General features: G+C 36.2%; 1 protein-coding gene across 1 annotated transcript in view; it reads left to right on the top strand.

The window, feature by feature from the left end:
• The first annotated feature begins 10496 nt into the window (after positions 1-10496).
• SLC39A10 (solute carrier family 39 member 10) overlaps positions 10497-16267 on the top strand; it is a 139624-nt gene continuing 133853 nt past the window's right edge. Inside the window, exon 1 of the mRNA XM_070458475.1 lies at positions 10497-10601. The gene's annotated coding sequence lies outside the window, so the exon portion shown is untranslated. The remainder of the gene's footprint in view (positions 10602-16267) is intronic.

Here is a 16267-nt window from a genome sequence, read left to right on the forward strand (position 1 = left end):
TTCAAGGGAGAAATAGTTAGAGGATTTCTTCTCCTCCCTACCTCTGGGATGTTGTGTAAGAACCTAAAATAAAGATTAAGATAATGATAAAGACTAACTGACTATGCTCATAAATGACTTATTTTCTAACCATGAGTCATACTTACATGCTTGCATAATGGGTGTACAATATGTCTATTCTGTGCTTTTTTTTTTTTTTTAGCAACTAGCTTAAAATTCCTTTAAAATGAGAAACCTGAAATAGTTTTTGTATGATGCATTTACTGTAACACACTGAAGTATAAGATTCCTTCATAATTGAATATTTTTGTAATTGTATAATTGTACATTTGTACACAATTGGATATTTGTAAGTACTTTTGTCAAATATGTATTATATGCTGACTTTCATATAAGAAAGGCTATCATGGGAAATAATGAGTGTTAGGTTTTCATATTTTTGTTGGAAGCATGTTACTTTAAATGCACAGGCTCAAGATTATTAACTATAAAAATAACAGGGGTTTTATGAATGAGGGAGAGGCAATATTTACAGGTTTTAAAACATTTATAGCAATGAAAATGAAGATTTTGACTATCGGTTACATAGTCACTGGTATATCTGAGGTGAATTTGAGACAAATAGATTTTTTAAACAAAATCACAGGGGATGAAACTGGAAAATAAATACCATTTTATCTCTACACCCTCACCCTGGCTTAGAGAATGAGGTTTGGCTTCACAGGTATTTTCCATGTAAGCCAGGTGATTCTGATTAAGTCACTCAGGTAACAGTGAGGTCTCTATAGCGAGGGGTACCCCACCACCCCAGGAGCTAATGCCTGCTGCTCTGAGGTGAAGCTGATAAATTAATAGAAGTAAAGTGCACAATAAATGTAATGCACTTGAATCATCCTGAAACTATCCCCTTGCCCCGGTTCATGGAAAAATTGTCTTCCACTAAACTGGTCCCAGGTGCCAAAAAGGTTGGAGACCGCTGCAGACAGTGTAGATGCCCAGGGCGCTTCTACCGAGGAGATAAATGCCACACTGTGACCTGCCTACTAGCGCTCGGTCCTCAAGTTGCCTTCTTCCAGGCTGCAGGAGAATGCAAAGAGGATCTCTTCTTTCTTTAAAAACAATCTGTTTTTAAAATTCTGTGTATGTGGTTTTAAAAAGTATGAAATAAGGAGATGGTTTCCCCCCTCAGTACTCCAAGTTTCTCTTCCCAAAATTAACCACAGTTAATAGTTGTGTATATACATATAAAAATATTTTATGTATATCCCAACTTACATACATTTCCTTTTTCTTATTTACAGAACTGCAGTCATACCACACATATTGCTCTACATCTTGTTGAAAAGCATATCTTGAACATCCATCCCTATCTGCAGATACAAATCTCCCTCATTATTTTTTTTCTTAATTGCATAATATATCATAGAATGTGTGTACAATAAGTTATGTGGTCCTTCTCTTATTAACAAACGTTTGGGTGGTTTCTAATTTTTGCTGTTATAAACAATAGTATAATGCAAGTATATCCATAGGGTAAAATCCTAGTTGTAGAACTGCTGGGTCAAAGGGGATATGAATTTGTGATTTCAATAGGTATTGTCAAATTCCCTTCTTAAAGAGTTATGCCAAGTTTTACTCCCACTAACAGTGAATAAAAGAGCCCCAATAGCACTGATTCTCTGCTTAGTCATTGCTCCCAGCAACAGTAAGGGAAGGGAATCTATTCCAAACACTAGCAAGAAACTACCTCCTCTCTGTAGAATTTTCCATTTAGTGTACCAGGGAACTCACAGAACTCTGGTGAGTGCACTCAAACGCATCTCTAATTCAACTAGTCAGTTTATCAAATAAATAGGTATTTAGCATATTTATCAAAGAATACCCACCATATGCTAGTTTCCCTAGAGCTTGTTAATAATCTGGAATTTTTATATCTTTCCTACATTTTATTTTGTCCTTGGGAAATATATAGTCCCAGCATCTGGATAGTAATAATAAATAATAACAGCTCCCTTATATGGGGCTTTTGCTCCCAGAACTAAGAACACATTATACCCATTTTCTCCTTTATCATAATAACATCCCTTTAAGGAAGGCATTTAAGGAAGGTATTTCAGAATTACATAGTGCTTGAGCCACAGAGTGTTAAGGTTTTTTTATGTGTCTTCATGAACTAATGGGTTTTATATATTCTGGTTTTCTGATTTGAGTTCAGCAAAGTTCATGAGAGAGGCTCTGAGTTAGCTTTATTAAGGAAAGTCTCAATACTTTTATAAAACTATAACAAGCAGAACAGAACAAAGGTATCCAGATGAGACCGAGAAGGTTGTGAACTACTTTTCTCGAAGGATTTTACCTTCTTCCATTAAACAATTACACAGGGAATAGAAGTCAGGCCACAGGTAGAGAAGATGCCACGTTGTAGATTAGAGTTTACAGTAGGGAGCAGAAGTTTCTCGTGGTGGTGAACTAAATGAGACAACTGAATCGATGAAGCTTTATGAGCACCCTCAAGCTATAGTTAAATTGGAATAGAGGGAGATAAACTAAAAGTTATGCTATATTTGACAGATAAGAATGAGCGTTTGGAAGAAAATCTATTAGATTGGCCAGTTAGCATCTCCAGGTGAGGCCTTATACCAACATCAGCAGATTCACATCTGACAATAACACAAGTGGTTCATTCAATGCCTTCCACTCAGCACTGCCCTTGTGAAACCAGTGCCCAGATTTCCTAGTTTGACTTGGGACAGTTGTCTACAGGGTGGACAAAGAGAAACAGAGGCTTGACTCTGGCATTTCCTCCAGGCTTGTTGGATTGCCAGCTATAAGTATGCAACAGATTTTTCCGTTAAGGCATTTCTCTTCTTCTCTTATAAAAATTAAGATTCTGAGTATAATGTCTTACACAACAGGGCAGAAATACCTTTTAAGCCAGGATCCTATGCAGGGATCTTTTCCTATAGCTCTGAGGTCTTAGCAAAGGCTGTTAATGTCCTTGCTTGTTGTAATTTGCAGCAGAATTCTGAAGCATCAGTAGGGGAAATTCAGTATGATGAATAGAAAAAAAATAATACAAGTCCATAAATAGCCTCCCCCCTTTATCATTATAACTTAGCCATGAGTGACTTGTGAACCAATAACAGAGATCAAAGACAACACACAGACTTCTCCAGAAAGAGTGCTGGGGCAGAATTTTTTTAACATTTCAAATACTAAAATAGAATTCAGAAAAATAATGTGCAAAATACTGTGGGCTTTAGTTAGCAGAACTGATTTGCTTCCTATAACAGCAAAATTACATGTGACTGTCTTCAATGCTAAGAAGAGTGGAACTTAGCTGTGTGACCCGTATTTATGTTAATTTCAGGGCATTAAAAGGTTTTCGGTGTTTCAGGCCGTTTAAAAATATGAATGCTCAAGTAGGTGTACTGAAAAGTTGTGACAAGTTTGACCGAATAGCTTCTTATAACATTCAATTGGGACCTCTAACCTCTAACCCTTGAAATCTTATAAATGTGAAGCATGTGAAACTGTCTTTGGTAAAAAGAGACAAGGTCAGCTCCAAATGTTCCTGTCTCCTGCAGGGTTTGCCATTAGAGAATGAAGGCAAATTGCCAGCGCCTCTGTTCATGAATCTTCTTTACCCTTTGCTGTTTTGGTTGTGGGGCCAATCCTAGTGATTCTACAAGGTGCCTGCTGTGTTCCTGAGAAATAAAATGTGCAAAACACGCTTGCCTTCAGCTTGTCCTCACCCATGGGAGATATCCAGGGTGATTAATAGTCAGATTCCTAACTGCTGCTCAAGCCACTCCTTAGATAGTTTCGTGTTAATCACAGCAAAGTTATCCTTTCAAGTGAAAATGCTGGCAGGTCCCTTTGGGCTTTATTGTACTCTCCAGATATTTGCCCTAATCTGAATCTTAAGGTTACCTTCCAAAATTTAATTTATCTGATTTTTCACACAAAAAAAGTAATTAATACTGCCAAAAATATAAGTAACCTTTTAAAGATCTCTTTAAGCAATTTCAGAAGGACTGATGCTGAAGCTGAAACTCCAATACTTTGGCCACCTCATGCGAAGAGTTGACTCATTGGAGAAGACCCTGATGCTGGGAGGGATTGAGGGCAGGAGGCGAAGGTAGTGACAGAGGATGAGATGGCTGGATGGCATCACTGACTCGATGGGCATGAGTTTGAGTAAACTCCGGGAGTTTGCGTTGGACAGGGAGGCCTGGCGTGCTATAATTCATGGGGTCACAAAGAGTCGGACACGACTGAGCGACTGAATTGAACTTTGGCAATTTCAGTGGTTTGGAGAACATTCAGGATAGGAATCTGTCTCTTCTCTAAACTGGGAGAACATGCATGGAGACAGGACGTTTGGAGCTGACCTTGTCTCTTTTTACCAGACAGTTTCATATGCTCCACATTTATAAAATTCAAGGGTCAGAGATCCCAATTGAATGTTATAAGAGGCTATTCAGTCAAACATGGCACAACTTTTCAGTACACCTACTTGAGCATTCATATTTTTGAACTGCCTGAAACACCAAAAACCTTTTAATGCCCTAAAACTAACATAAACTGGGAGAACACAACAAAGTAATTTTAGAGCTGGAGAGAATCTACAAATCGTCAGAAACAAGCCTATCATTTTATCAGACAATTTTCATGATGTGATTTTTTTTCCAAATCTATTACTATTTTTGGATAAAGTAAAATAAGCATATGGTTCAAATGTCAAAAGGCACAAAACATTAGGCAGTGGAAAATAAACATTTCTCACTCCCAGTCACACAGTTTATGCTCTTGGAGGGGAAACCAGTGTTACCATCTTTTTATGATTTTTCCAGAGATAATTTATATTTAAGATGACACTATATCAGCAAGAAAACCAGGCCTGGCAAGCCCAGAGAAGCCATCAATTAATCACAGTTTAATAATTAACATAAAGCAATAGTGTAACTTTTAATTCCAGTCTCAATTCTGTCTCTTACTCTCTTGGGTGAGTTAATCTCTCTTCTTCACTTCCCCACCCATATCATGGAATGAATGATCCCTACCAGGCAGGATCGTCAGGATTAAGTCATGTTCCAAAAATCCAGATACACTCCTTGATTTTGATTAGGAAAAAAATATAATTTTTTTTTCTAACTACTTTAATTTCAAATGCAAAGAATGAAATCTTATCATGGTAGGAATGAGGGTGTCTATAGAATACATGTAAAAAGGAAGCATGTGTTGTGGTGTCTGTTTTCATAGCACTATTGTTCTACCTTTCCTGGTCTTGGTGAAGTTGACTGGGTTCTTCTTTAATCACCCTCATTTCATTATTAGTTTCATCATTAGTTTTGTTTTCTTTTGTCTTCTCCAAGACCACTTCATATTAATACAACTTGAAAGTCAGATGCCTCCTCCAAGTGTACTACTTTCAAAGATGCAGAAATATGCAGAAAATATTATTGAGAGAGGAAGAGATTTTTTTTGTTTAATAATATTGATGATGCAACTAAAATGTGTCAGGCACCTTGCTAGATAATGCAGAACCAGGAAAACCAGGCAAAAATGGAGAAAATAGTGTTAAGAATTGCTCATCTGTGGGGCTAGAAAAATTCAAGGGATTGCTTGGTTTTCTGAGACCTAGAAATTATTCAGTCAGTTCAGTACAGTTGCTCAGTTGTGTCCGACTCTTTGCGACCCCATGAATTGCAGCATGCCAGGCCCCCCGTCCATCACCAACTCCTGGAGTTTACTCAAACTCATGTCCATCAAGTCAGTGATGCCATCCAGCCATCTCATCCTCTGTCGTCCCCTTCTCCTGCCCCCAACCCCTCCCAGCATCAGGGTCTTCTCCAATGAGTCAACTCTTCGCATGAGGTGGCCAAAGTATTGGAGTTTCAGCTTCAACATCAGTCCTTCCAATGAACACCCAGGACTGATCTCCTTTAGGATACACCGGTTGGATCTCCTTGCAGTCCAAGGGACTCTCAAGAGTCTTCTACAACACCACACTTCAAAAACATCAATTTTTCGGCACTCAGCTTTCTTCACCATCCAACTCTCACATCCATACATAACCACTGGAGAAACCATAGCCTTGACTAGATGGACCTTTGTTGGCAAAGTAATGTCTCTGCTTTTTAATATGCTATCTAGGTTGGTCATAACTTTCCTTCCAAGGAGTAAGTGGCTTTTAATTTCATGGCTGCAATCACCATCTACAGTGAGTTTGGAGCCCAAAAAGATAAAGTCTGACACTGCTTCCACTGTTTCCCCATCTATTTCCCATGGAGTGATGGGACCTGATGTCATGATCTTAGTTTTCTGAATGTTGAGCTGTAAGCCAACGTTTTCACTCTCTTCTTTCACTTTCATTAAGAGGCTCTTTAGTTCCTCTTCACTCTCTGCATCTGTCAGATGCATATCTGAATATCTGAGGTTACTGCATATCTGAGGTTACTGATGTTTCTCCCGGCAATCTTGATTCCAGCTTGTGCTTCTTCCAGCCCAGTGTTTCTCATAATGTACTCTTCATATAAGTTAAATAAGCAGGGTGACAGTATACAGCCTTGACCTACTCCTTTTCCTATTTGGAACCAGTTTGTTATTTCATGTCCAGTTCTGACTGTTGCTTCCTGACCTACATACAGGTTTCTCAAGAGGTGGGTCAGCTGGTCTGGTATTCCCATCACTTTCAGAATTTTCCACAGTTTATTGAGATCCACACAGTCAAAGGCTTTGGCATAGTCAATAAAGCAGAAATATATGTTTTTCTGGAATTCTCTTGCTTTTTGATGATCCAGCGGATATTGGCAATTTGATCTCTGGTTCCTCTGCCTTTTCTAAAACCAGCTTGAACATCTGGAAGCTCACGGTTCACATATTGCTGAAACCTGGCTTGGAGAATTTTGAGCATTACTTTACTAGCATGTGAGATGAGTGCAATTGCGCAGTAGTTTGAACATTCTTTGTCATTGCCTTTCTTTGGTATGGGAGGGAAAACTGACCTTTTCCAGTCCTGTGGCCACTGCTGAGTTTTCCAAATTTGCTGGCATATTGAGTGCAGCACTTTCACAGCATCATCTTTCAGGATTTGAAATAGCTCAACTGGAATTCCATCACCTCCACTAGTTTTGTTCATAGTGATGCTTTCTAAGGCCCACCTGACTTCACATTCCTGGATGTCTGGTTCTAGGTGAGTGATCACACCATCGCGATTATCTGGGTCATCTCACTCAAATTTAAGATCCAAATATTAGTAGTTTAAACAAAGGATTTTATTGGTTTATATTATTGAGAAATCCAAAAACTGAGCAGGCTTTAAAAAACAACTAGTTCCATAGTGTCAACAAAAACATACTTTCTATTACTGTGCACTTTCTTCTACAATGTGCTTTTCTGCTAAAACTGTCTCTTCTCCTATTTTAAAAAGGTCGTCAGAAAAAGCTATTTGCTATTTGCTTCTTACTTCGTATTTACCAAGACAGAAAGTACTTTTGAGGCAACTCCCATGGATTAGAGAGAAGAAACTTCCCCCCAAAAAGGGCCTGCAACTGTCTCCTTGACCTCACTTGTCTCTAATTTGTTCACCTGCCTACTCTGAACCAATCACCTGGGCAGGAGTATGTTATATTGCTGATTGGCTTAAAACAGTCAGAAATTAACCCTGCAACTGGGCAAATCCACCCCAAACCATGCTGGAAAACTGTTTATTTAGAAAGTAGAACAAGGCCTGGATGACAAGGAGGGATCTTACAAATGTCAAACACAGCTCTTGTTAGCACCTTCTCTCTGCATATCTATTCGATGTCACTCTCTTAGTCTGGCTCTATATACAAAGTTTTTTAAATTTGGAATCCCTCATAAATTTGATTTACACGTGGCTGAGGCTTGTTCTGGAACAACTCCCAAACCAAATACCTGTGATTTGCAAATCCAATTTACATCACCCATGTATAACTTTTTCAACATAGTTTAAAATTCTCAAATGATATCATCCAATTGGCTTAGTCTAATGTATAGATGGGCACACATCATAGGCCTCCATAAGCTGGTCCTCAACTCTTAGACCCCAAGGAATAGGGTCATCTGATGTAATCACGGGTGACTTGGCCCATCTGTTCAGCAGGGTCTGTGGGTGGGGACAGTTTCTTTTAGAAGGGAATGTGGGCAGAAAGGAAATTATATACATCTCTAACCAGAAAAATCCCAGGGGTGAAAATGTTAGGAAGAAAATGGCACCAAATTTAAAGATAAAAGAAAACTGCCACCATGATTCAAAGTTCAACTGGGTGACTGATCACAGACTTCTGTTTTAATCACTGTTTTAGCCTTATAATCTTGGAAATTTACTTTGAAGAACACTGAAACATTCTTCAAGCAGAAACTTTACACAAGAAAACAAACTTTGATCAAAAATCCAGAACCTAAAAAGATATTTATGCTCGGTATATCTCAGGTGCTGAAAAGTGTGAATGCACAGCTACATTTTATGCCTTTCTTGCAGACGAACTTCCTCAAAATGAGTTTGCACATTGAAAGGGCTAACAAAACACCCTAGTAGAATTTCTCCCAACACAATGGCATTTCACTTTTAAGTAAATTACCATTTTCATCTCCTGATTTCTAAAAGGATGTTAGAGATTCCCACCCATTCCCAGACTAGCTCAGATGTGATTGCTGCCGAAGGGGAAATTTCCAAGTTCTCATAGGTGCTTGTGGGTGGCTCTGAGGCAAGAAAGTGAAAATGATGGTCATTCAGTCATCTCTGACTCTGTGACCCCGTGAACTGTAGCCCGCAAGGCTCCTCTGTCCATGGAATTCTTCAGGCCAGAATACTAGAGCAGGTTGTCATTCCCCTCTTCAGGGGATCTTTCCAACCCAAGGATTGAACCTAGGTGTCCTGCATTGGCAGGCAGATTCTTTATAGTCTAAGCCACCAGGGAAGCCAACTTTAGGTAGTGTAGCAATGTCAAATCTTGTTTTAATCACACAAATGTCTATCTTATTTTTCTCACTCTAAATAACCATTCAAAGAATTTTTTTTTTTTTAATTCATTTGGGGTAACTCCTTTTTTTTAAAAGAAAAAAAAATTTTTTTACATCATTGAAATAATAGCTAGACCTTTTGTTTTCCTCAATATTTTTGTTGATATTCTTAATTGCTCTTATTAGCATATGTAGTAAGATGCTCTTATTAGCATCTGAGGCAAGAAGCATGTGGTTATCAGGGTAGTACAACCAAACCTCTGTGCTGGAGCAAAAGAGGGATACTGGAAGCTGGAGAGAGAAGTTGTTCTTCCCTTTCTTATAATGCATTCAGGCTTCTTTAGACCCAAATAACAATCTGACTGGTTACTATTTTAACTGTGAACAAATTAGAGAAAGGACTCTCCCTAGCTCCCATAAACCTGGAATAGACTGGGCTGAGAGTATCCACACTTCTCTCTGAGACTTAGCGATTCCACTGAATGCCTTCTCAACAGTTCTAGTATTCGAATTAAGAAGCCATGGCCTAGACTAGTCCAAGATATCAAAAATAATAAAAGAAACTTGAACTCAGGGAAAATATAACAAATTCAGAGAGAACACTTTTTAAAAACTGTTATTTCACCCATGGTTAATTCTGATTTTAGTTTAAAAGCAAAATGAAGCCCAGGGACAGTTACAACTAAACAATAGTTGAAAAGGAGACTTTAGACATAAAGGCTGAATTTTTTTTTTCATCGACATTTCATGCAGCGGCTCCTGCACAGCCTTCCCATTTCTCAAGAGCTTTGATTTGTGGAAATGATGGTTATGCAATTTCCACACATTGTGCTCCAATCACAGCATGTAGGCAACAATGAAACGAAAACAACTAAACACACTTGAAGCTGGAGATTTTGATAAGCTTTTTTTTCACCAAGATTTTTTAATTTGATATTTTTCCAAGGCACCCAAAATTTTCCTATTGAGCTTTAATCAGATATATGTGAACACAGCAAAATGTCTTGTTTTCTTATGTCTATGGCAGCAGCACTGGTTAATCTAGCTGTAAAAAATTAACCGAAAAGAAACTATTGGACTGTGAGAATCCCACAGTTGACAGATCATTGGTCTTTCTCTTTAAAATAAAAATCTATGCCATATGTTTACAAAAGATGAGAAATGTTGGAGAAAATTAATTTCCTGAGGGCATAATGCTGCATACAGCCTTTCAGAGAGAGAGGTCTCTGGCATTTTCTGTGAGGACTTGGTACAAGAAACAGTGTAGCGTTGGATCCTCGTCTTTGGCTGAGAAAAACAGATGATTTCCTCTGGTCCCTATTTTAGTTTTACCCTTTGAACTTTCAACAGTTTATTTATTATTGTTGTTATTATTTTTAATTGGGCACAGATTGTTTCAGGAATCATCTTGGTTCCCTTTTTTGAAGCACTTTTTTTAAAAACAAAACAAAGCAAAACATTTGTTGAGACTGCTTTCTAAAGGGCTCCACCTCCACCACCTGTCACGGGGCCGGGGGCTGCGACGTGGACAGCACCCCTCGCTTCTAAGTTCAGCTGCAGACTGGATGGTGAAGGGCAGAAGCCGAGGAGGTGGAAGTGCAGATTTGGAGGTAGGTGACAATATAGGATTTCCACATAAAAATTCCCATGCTGCAGATCAGTGATACATTTTCATACACCTGGAGAAACAAAACTAATCTACCAAATGTAATTCTTTCAGATGGATTTTCCCCCTTTACATCTAAAATCCTGGGAATTTCACCTCCTTGACCCGTCATTTCTAAGTGATTAATCATGTTGATTATTTGTCACTAGATGGCATCATGCAGTGTTTCTTGACAGCAGTAATTAAGTTGGCAAAATTGAAGCTTGGGCCATTTTTTATTTTCTTTTTGGAATGAATCTAAGAATCTCAATCAGATCCTGGGTATTTCATCTTTATTGGCTGTGTAGATTTGGCTTTGTAAAATTTGTATATTGTTTGAGATTCTTTTTTCTTGGTGTATCTGGGTGATATGTGAAGCCAGTAACTAGTCTTATATAAATAATAAATTACTTCTTCCTCTAAATTCTTTTCCAAGTCACATACACAAATATTTACCTATAGACTTTGTAGAACTAAAATAAATGTCCTCACATCTAGGCTCTTTATCTAGACATGCAGGTAGGAAAAGCTATATGAGAGAAACTTTTTTATTTTAGCCTGGTCAGTTGAAATCTAGTCATGGATAAGCCATACTGATGGAAAAATATGATAATGATCAGTCGATGCTTTAAACCTGTAATATGTATAAAGAAAATATGAGTGACTAAATAAGAAAAATATTTGTAAATATGAGTTAATGATCACAATCTTTTATTCTCCCAGATGTGATAGGTAAGTATGACCATTTTTATTTGTTGTATTCCAATGAACTTTATATTACTAAAGAATGAATTCTGACTTCCATTTTGTAAACAAAACAGGACCAATTTTTCTAAATTATAATTGTGACTTAGTAACCTGAAAATTTATAAATAATAACATATAATAAATTGTATTGTCTTGAATAAGACTAACAAAATAGATGACAGATAAAAAGATAGTGTCTAATACAATACTTGATATTCTGAATAGTTGTCTAAAATCTATAATATTGTTCTTTTATTTTCCTTTTCTTATTTACTACTTGAAAAGGCATTCTGTTTCAATTTTCTTATTTTATTTCATTCATTCATTAAACAAGCATTTAGATGAGTACTTATGTTGGGTTAGATACTAGAGATGCAAAATAGAACGCTAAATTTGCCCTCAAAAAGCTTTTAATTTTTTATGTTGTTAAACATCCATAAAGTAAGTTTCAGAATCAATCACGGGAGGTTGGCAGAATGGGAAAGAGAAAGAGAGAAAGAGAGGGAGAAAGGCAAGTGAGAGAGAATACAGAGTCTTAGACTAGGAAACAAGATGTGTGGTCACAGCTCTGCCAGTAAACTCATGCTATAATCCTAATCTTCCCATATTGAGCATTCAAATAAAATAATTTTACTTGAAGTGTTTTGTAAACTGTAAAATATTTTAAATTTAAAAATTTTTAAGATTTTTTATTTCTCCCTATAAGAATCCCACAATTTTTAAGAATCTACTTAAAAATCAGTCTTTTATCCTGCATTTGAGTGTTTTCCCCCTTTTCAATTCCCATCTATTTCAAAATTCCTACTGCATTAAGAAATTTTAAAAAAGCATTAAATGTTCAACTCACCTTGTAAAACAAAAAGTGAACAGAAGCATCATGATCTTGGAAAGAGAAAAGGTGAGGGGCTAAGCTAAATAGCCCTGTGACCACATCAGACTCTGAAACATGGAGACTCTGGGATTACCCCCTTACCCTCTTTTAATGTAATCATTCTTGCTGCTTCTCTTGTTTTTTACATATTAAAAAATGTAATTTTAAGCAAATTCTGTTTCAATAACACATATGAAATAAAGAGAGCTCTTGTGAGTTTCATTCAGGTCCTACAACTTCACCTCTTCCACATTTTGATGGTAGAAAAAAACTAAAGAAGGTTCTAATTGATTACTGGATTATGAGATTTGGTACAACATCCCCTGTTCTTAGACTAGTTCAATAGTTTTGCAAAATGATCTTTATTTTTCATTAAGGCAGGAAGTGTCATATTCTACACTGGGTAGATCAGAAAGCTTTTTTCTACAGGTTGTATGAAGAAATAAATGCATAAGGAACTCTGAACTCAATGTATTTTAAGACCACAAAGAAAAATACATATAATGGTCAAGTTACTAACTGGATCTGAGTTTGTTTAGAGACAAGTTTTATCTTAGTTGCCTGGTCCATTATCTGGGGATTTTGTCTTCTATTCTGTACTGTATTTTTTTAGTTTTTTAATCTTTTAAAATTTATTTTTAATTGGAGGGTAATTGCTTTACAATGTGTGTTGGTTTCTGCTGTACAATAATCTAAATCAGCTATAAATATACATATTCTGTAGTGTATTAAACAGTATTTTTAGTACGATGATGACTTACCAATAAAGACAAACTTCTACTTAAGCATCTGAGCTGAAAATGCTCCCTCAATTGATTATATAATATTTGTTTGAAATAGTCTTATTTCATTAGGAAAACAGAAAAAGTGGCTTGGATTCATTTACCTGTAAAAAATATATGCCTATCCTTATTTTGAATGATTAGATTTGTTTTAGAATATTTGCTTACCATCAGACATGGTCTAGGAGAAAATTTGGAAGATTGAAGATGAAAGTTTAGAGACTGAAACATCTACTTACCACAATATTTCCTTCTTTACTTTTATTTTTTAGGTTTATGACATTTTCATCTTTGTTTAAACTATTATTTCAAGCCAATAAGTGTTAAAAGAATGACAATATTTGGCACAAGGAACCTAGGAAATGGAATTCTACTTCACTAGTTCCAGAGTCTGTAGCTCTTAAGGCTTTTAGCATCAGTATATTTAGGTAAAATGATGGTCTTTATCACGAAAGTATATGCACCCACATTTAGCCATAGACAAAACTTCCTGGAAGGAAGCAAAGATTTTTTTTTTTTTTTTTTAGAAATTATTTTGGGAAAGTGTGCTGAAGCTTTTCTCTAAAAATAAAATGGTATTTCATCAGTACTGGTCATTTTTTAGCCACATATGACAAATGATCACAGACGCTCATAAAACTCTAAAAGGAACTGAATGTTGCTCTCCTCTGAAATGGCAAATATCTTTCCTTTAACTGCATTTTTAAAACAAAAACAAACTTTACCACACTGATTGAAGATAATGCAGGAAATCGTATGGTCCCACCCAAAGTTCCTGCATTCAAAATGTCCTCCTGGGTAAGAAGGTTCAAGGTGTTTTTAAGAACAGAACTTTCATGTTTCTCCCTGTTAACAATGGCACTTCCTGTTTTGACCTCTAACCATATTAGGATATCAAACAAGAGAGATGATGGACTTCTCCTTTTTGCACAGTGAAGAGCATTTACTCCCTCTCACAATGTCTGTAGAGTTCAAAGTGAACATTAGGACTACCCAATTCTCCTGATGTTCTAGATACTGATTTAGTCTCCCAACAAGAGTTGTGATTTTCAATAATTTATAGTTATCTAGTCATGAGCCTGGTGTTGAAGTCAACAAAATGTGCAATATTCCTCCTCTCAAAAATAATATAAAGCTACATATTGCTTCTAAAAGACTCCAGTGTCTTACTAAAAGCTACTAACATCCTTTAACAGGTTCAGGACTCAGTGATTGCCTTCTTTTAAGCCACCTTCTTTCAAAAAAAAGAGAAAGTGGAGAGAAAAGGAAAGAAAGAAAGGAAAGAGGGAAGAGAGGAAGGAAGGAAAGTTTGAGGAAAGAAAAAAGAAAAGAAGGAAGGGAGAAAGGGAAGGAGGGAGGAAAGAAGGAAGAAAAGAAAAAACTTAAGAGTGAAAAGATCATCTCCTCAAAGTGAAAAAGAAACTATACTTGAAAGATTCAATGCTCTGAGTACCTGTTGCTTCCCCTCCCCCCCAAAAAAAATTTTAAAGCAAATTAAATTCCACTTAGTATAAAAAATGTCATGTTACTTTTTTTTGAAGTAGATACAGATGACAGAAATGCTAAAGATGTAAGTGTATAAAAATAGAGTTACCATATGATCCTACAATTGTAATCCTGGGCATGTATCTGGACAAAACTATAATTTGAAAAGATAAATGCACCCCTATGACACAGCAGCACTATTTACAATAAACAAGACATGGAAAGAAACCTCAGTGTCCATCACCAGATGAATGGATAAAGAAAACATGGTATATGTGTATACAGTGGAATATTACTCAACCATAAAAAGAATGAAATAATGCCATTTGCAACTATATGGATGCACAGAGATTATCTTACTAAGAAAAGTGAGTCAGAAAGAGAAAGATAAGACTTCTCCAGTGGTCCAGCACAGGGAGAACGCATTTGATCCTTGGTCCGAGAACTAAGATCTTATATGCTGTGTGGAGTGGCCAAAAAAAAAGTAAGAAAGAGAAGAGCAAATGTTGTATGGTATCACTTATATGTGGAACCTAAAATATGACACAAATGAACTTAACTATGAAACAGATTCACAGACATAAAGGACAGAATTGTGGTAGTCAGGGCGGGGGAGGCGGAGAGTGGGGGAGGATTGGACTGGGAGTTTGGGATTAGCAAATGCAAACTCTCATATTCAGAAAGGATAAATGACAAAGTCCTACTGTATAGCACAGGGAACTATATTAAATATCCGGTAATAAACTAAAATGGAAAAGGATATGAAAAAATGATGTAAGATGTCAAATAACAAAAGCATTTTATTTTATTTATTTATTTATTTATTTTATTTTTTTTTTAATTTTTATTAGTTGGAGGCTAATTACTTTACATCATTACAGTAGTTTTTGTTATACATTGATATGAATTAGCCATGGATTTACATGTATTCCCCATCCCAGTCCCCCCTCCCACCTCCCTCTCCACGCATTTTAGAAAGTAATGTTCTCAGTCTTTTTTTAAATAGTTCTATATATTGAAAGAGGAAACTATTTGAAGTGGAAAAGTTCAGCAACTATCCTATTTTCTGTGTTATTGTGAGGATGACAGTTTATTAGAAGTGAGAAGATATTTTCTTGAAAAAAAGCACACCTTATCTCAAAATTAGTCCTTCAATTCTTGAGGGAAGTTATATATTTTTATGCCACAGAAAAGTGATTTGTCAACTTTCCCACCAAATCTTTCCCAGATTCTTTAAGACCTTCTCTGAATATATATGCATATACTACTAAATATATGTATACAATTTAAATGATATATTCATGGGTATAAATGTTTTAGAAAGACATATGACTTCTTTCTTTACAATATTCCAGTAAATGGGATAAATACAGTAAAATTAAATTTCTTCAGGCATTTATTTTTATCATTAATTATTTTTGTATCTTTTTAAAAAATAAGAAACCAATATGTTTCAGATGCAAATTTCAGATTGTTTTGCATACCAAATGATACTAAAACAGTAAAGCATTTGCTAAAGCAGAAGATAAGCAAATCACCCTTAAAGGATGTTATTGGTATAGCTAATAGCAAAGTTGTTAAGACTGCTAATCCCATTTGGAAATCTATGCAACTTGATGAGCAGATGTGCAGAAGATATTAGTGGGAGATCTGAGAAAACCAACAATAATTAGAAAAATCCTTTTTTAGCAGAATGCATTCTAGAGCAAAAACAAGTTTTAGATGCAGAAGACTGTCTGACACAAT

Source organism: Odocoileus virginianus, chromosome 30 (genome assembly GCF_023699985.2).
Source record: "Odocoileus virginianus isolate 20LAN1187 ecotype Illinois chromosome 30, Ovbor_1.2, whole genome shotgun sequence".
In the NCBI taxonomy this organism is placed as follows: domain Eukaryota; kingdom Metazoa; phylum Chordata; class Mammalia; order Artiodactyla; family Cervidae; genus Odocoileus; species Odocoileus virginianus.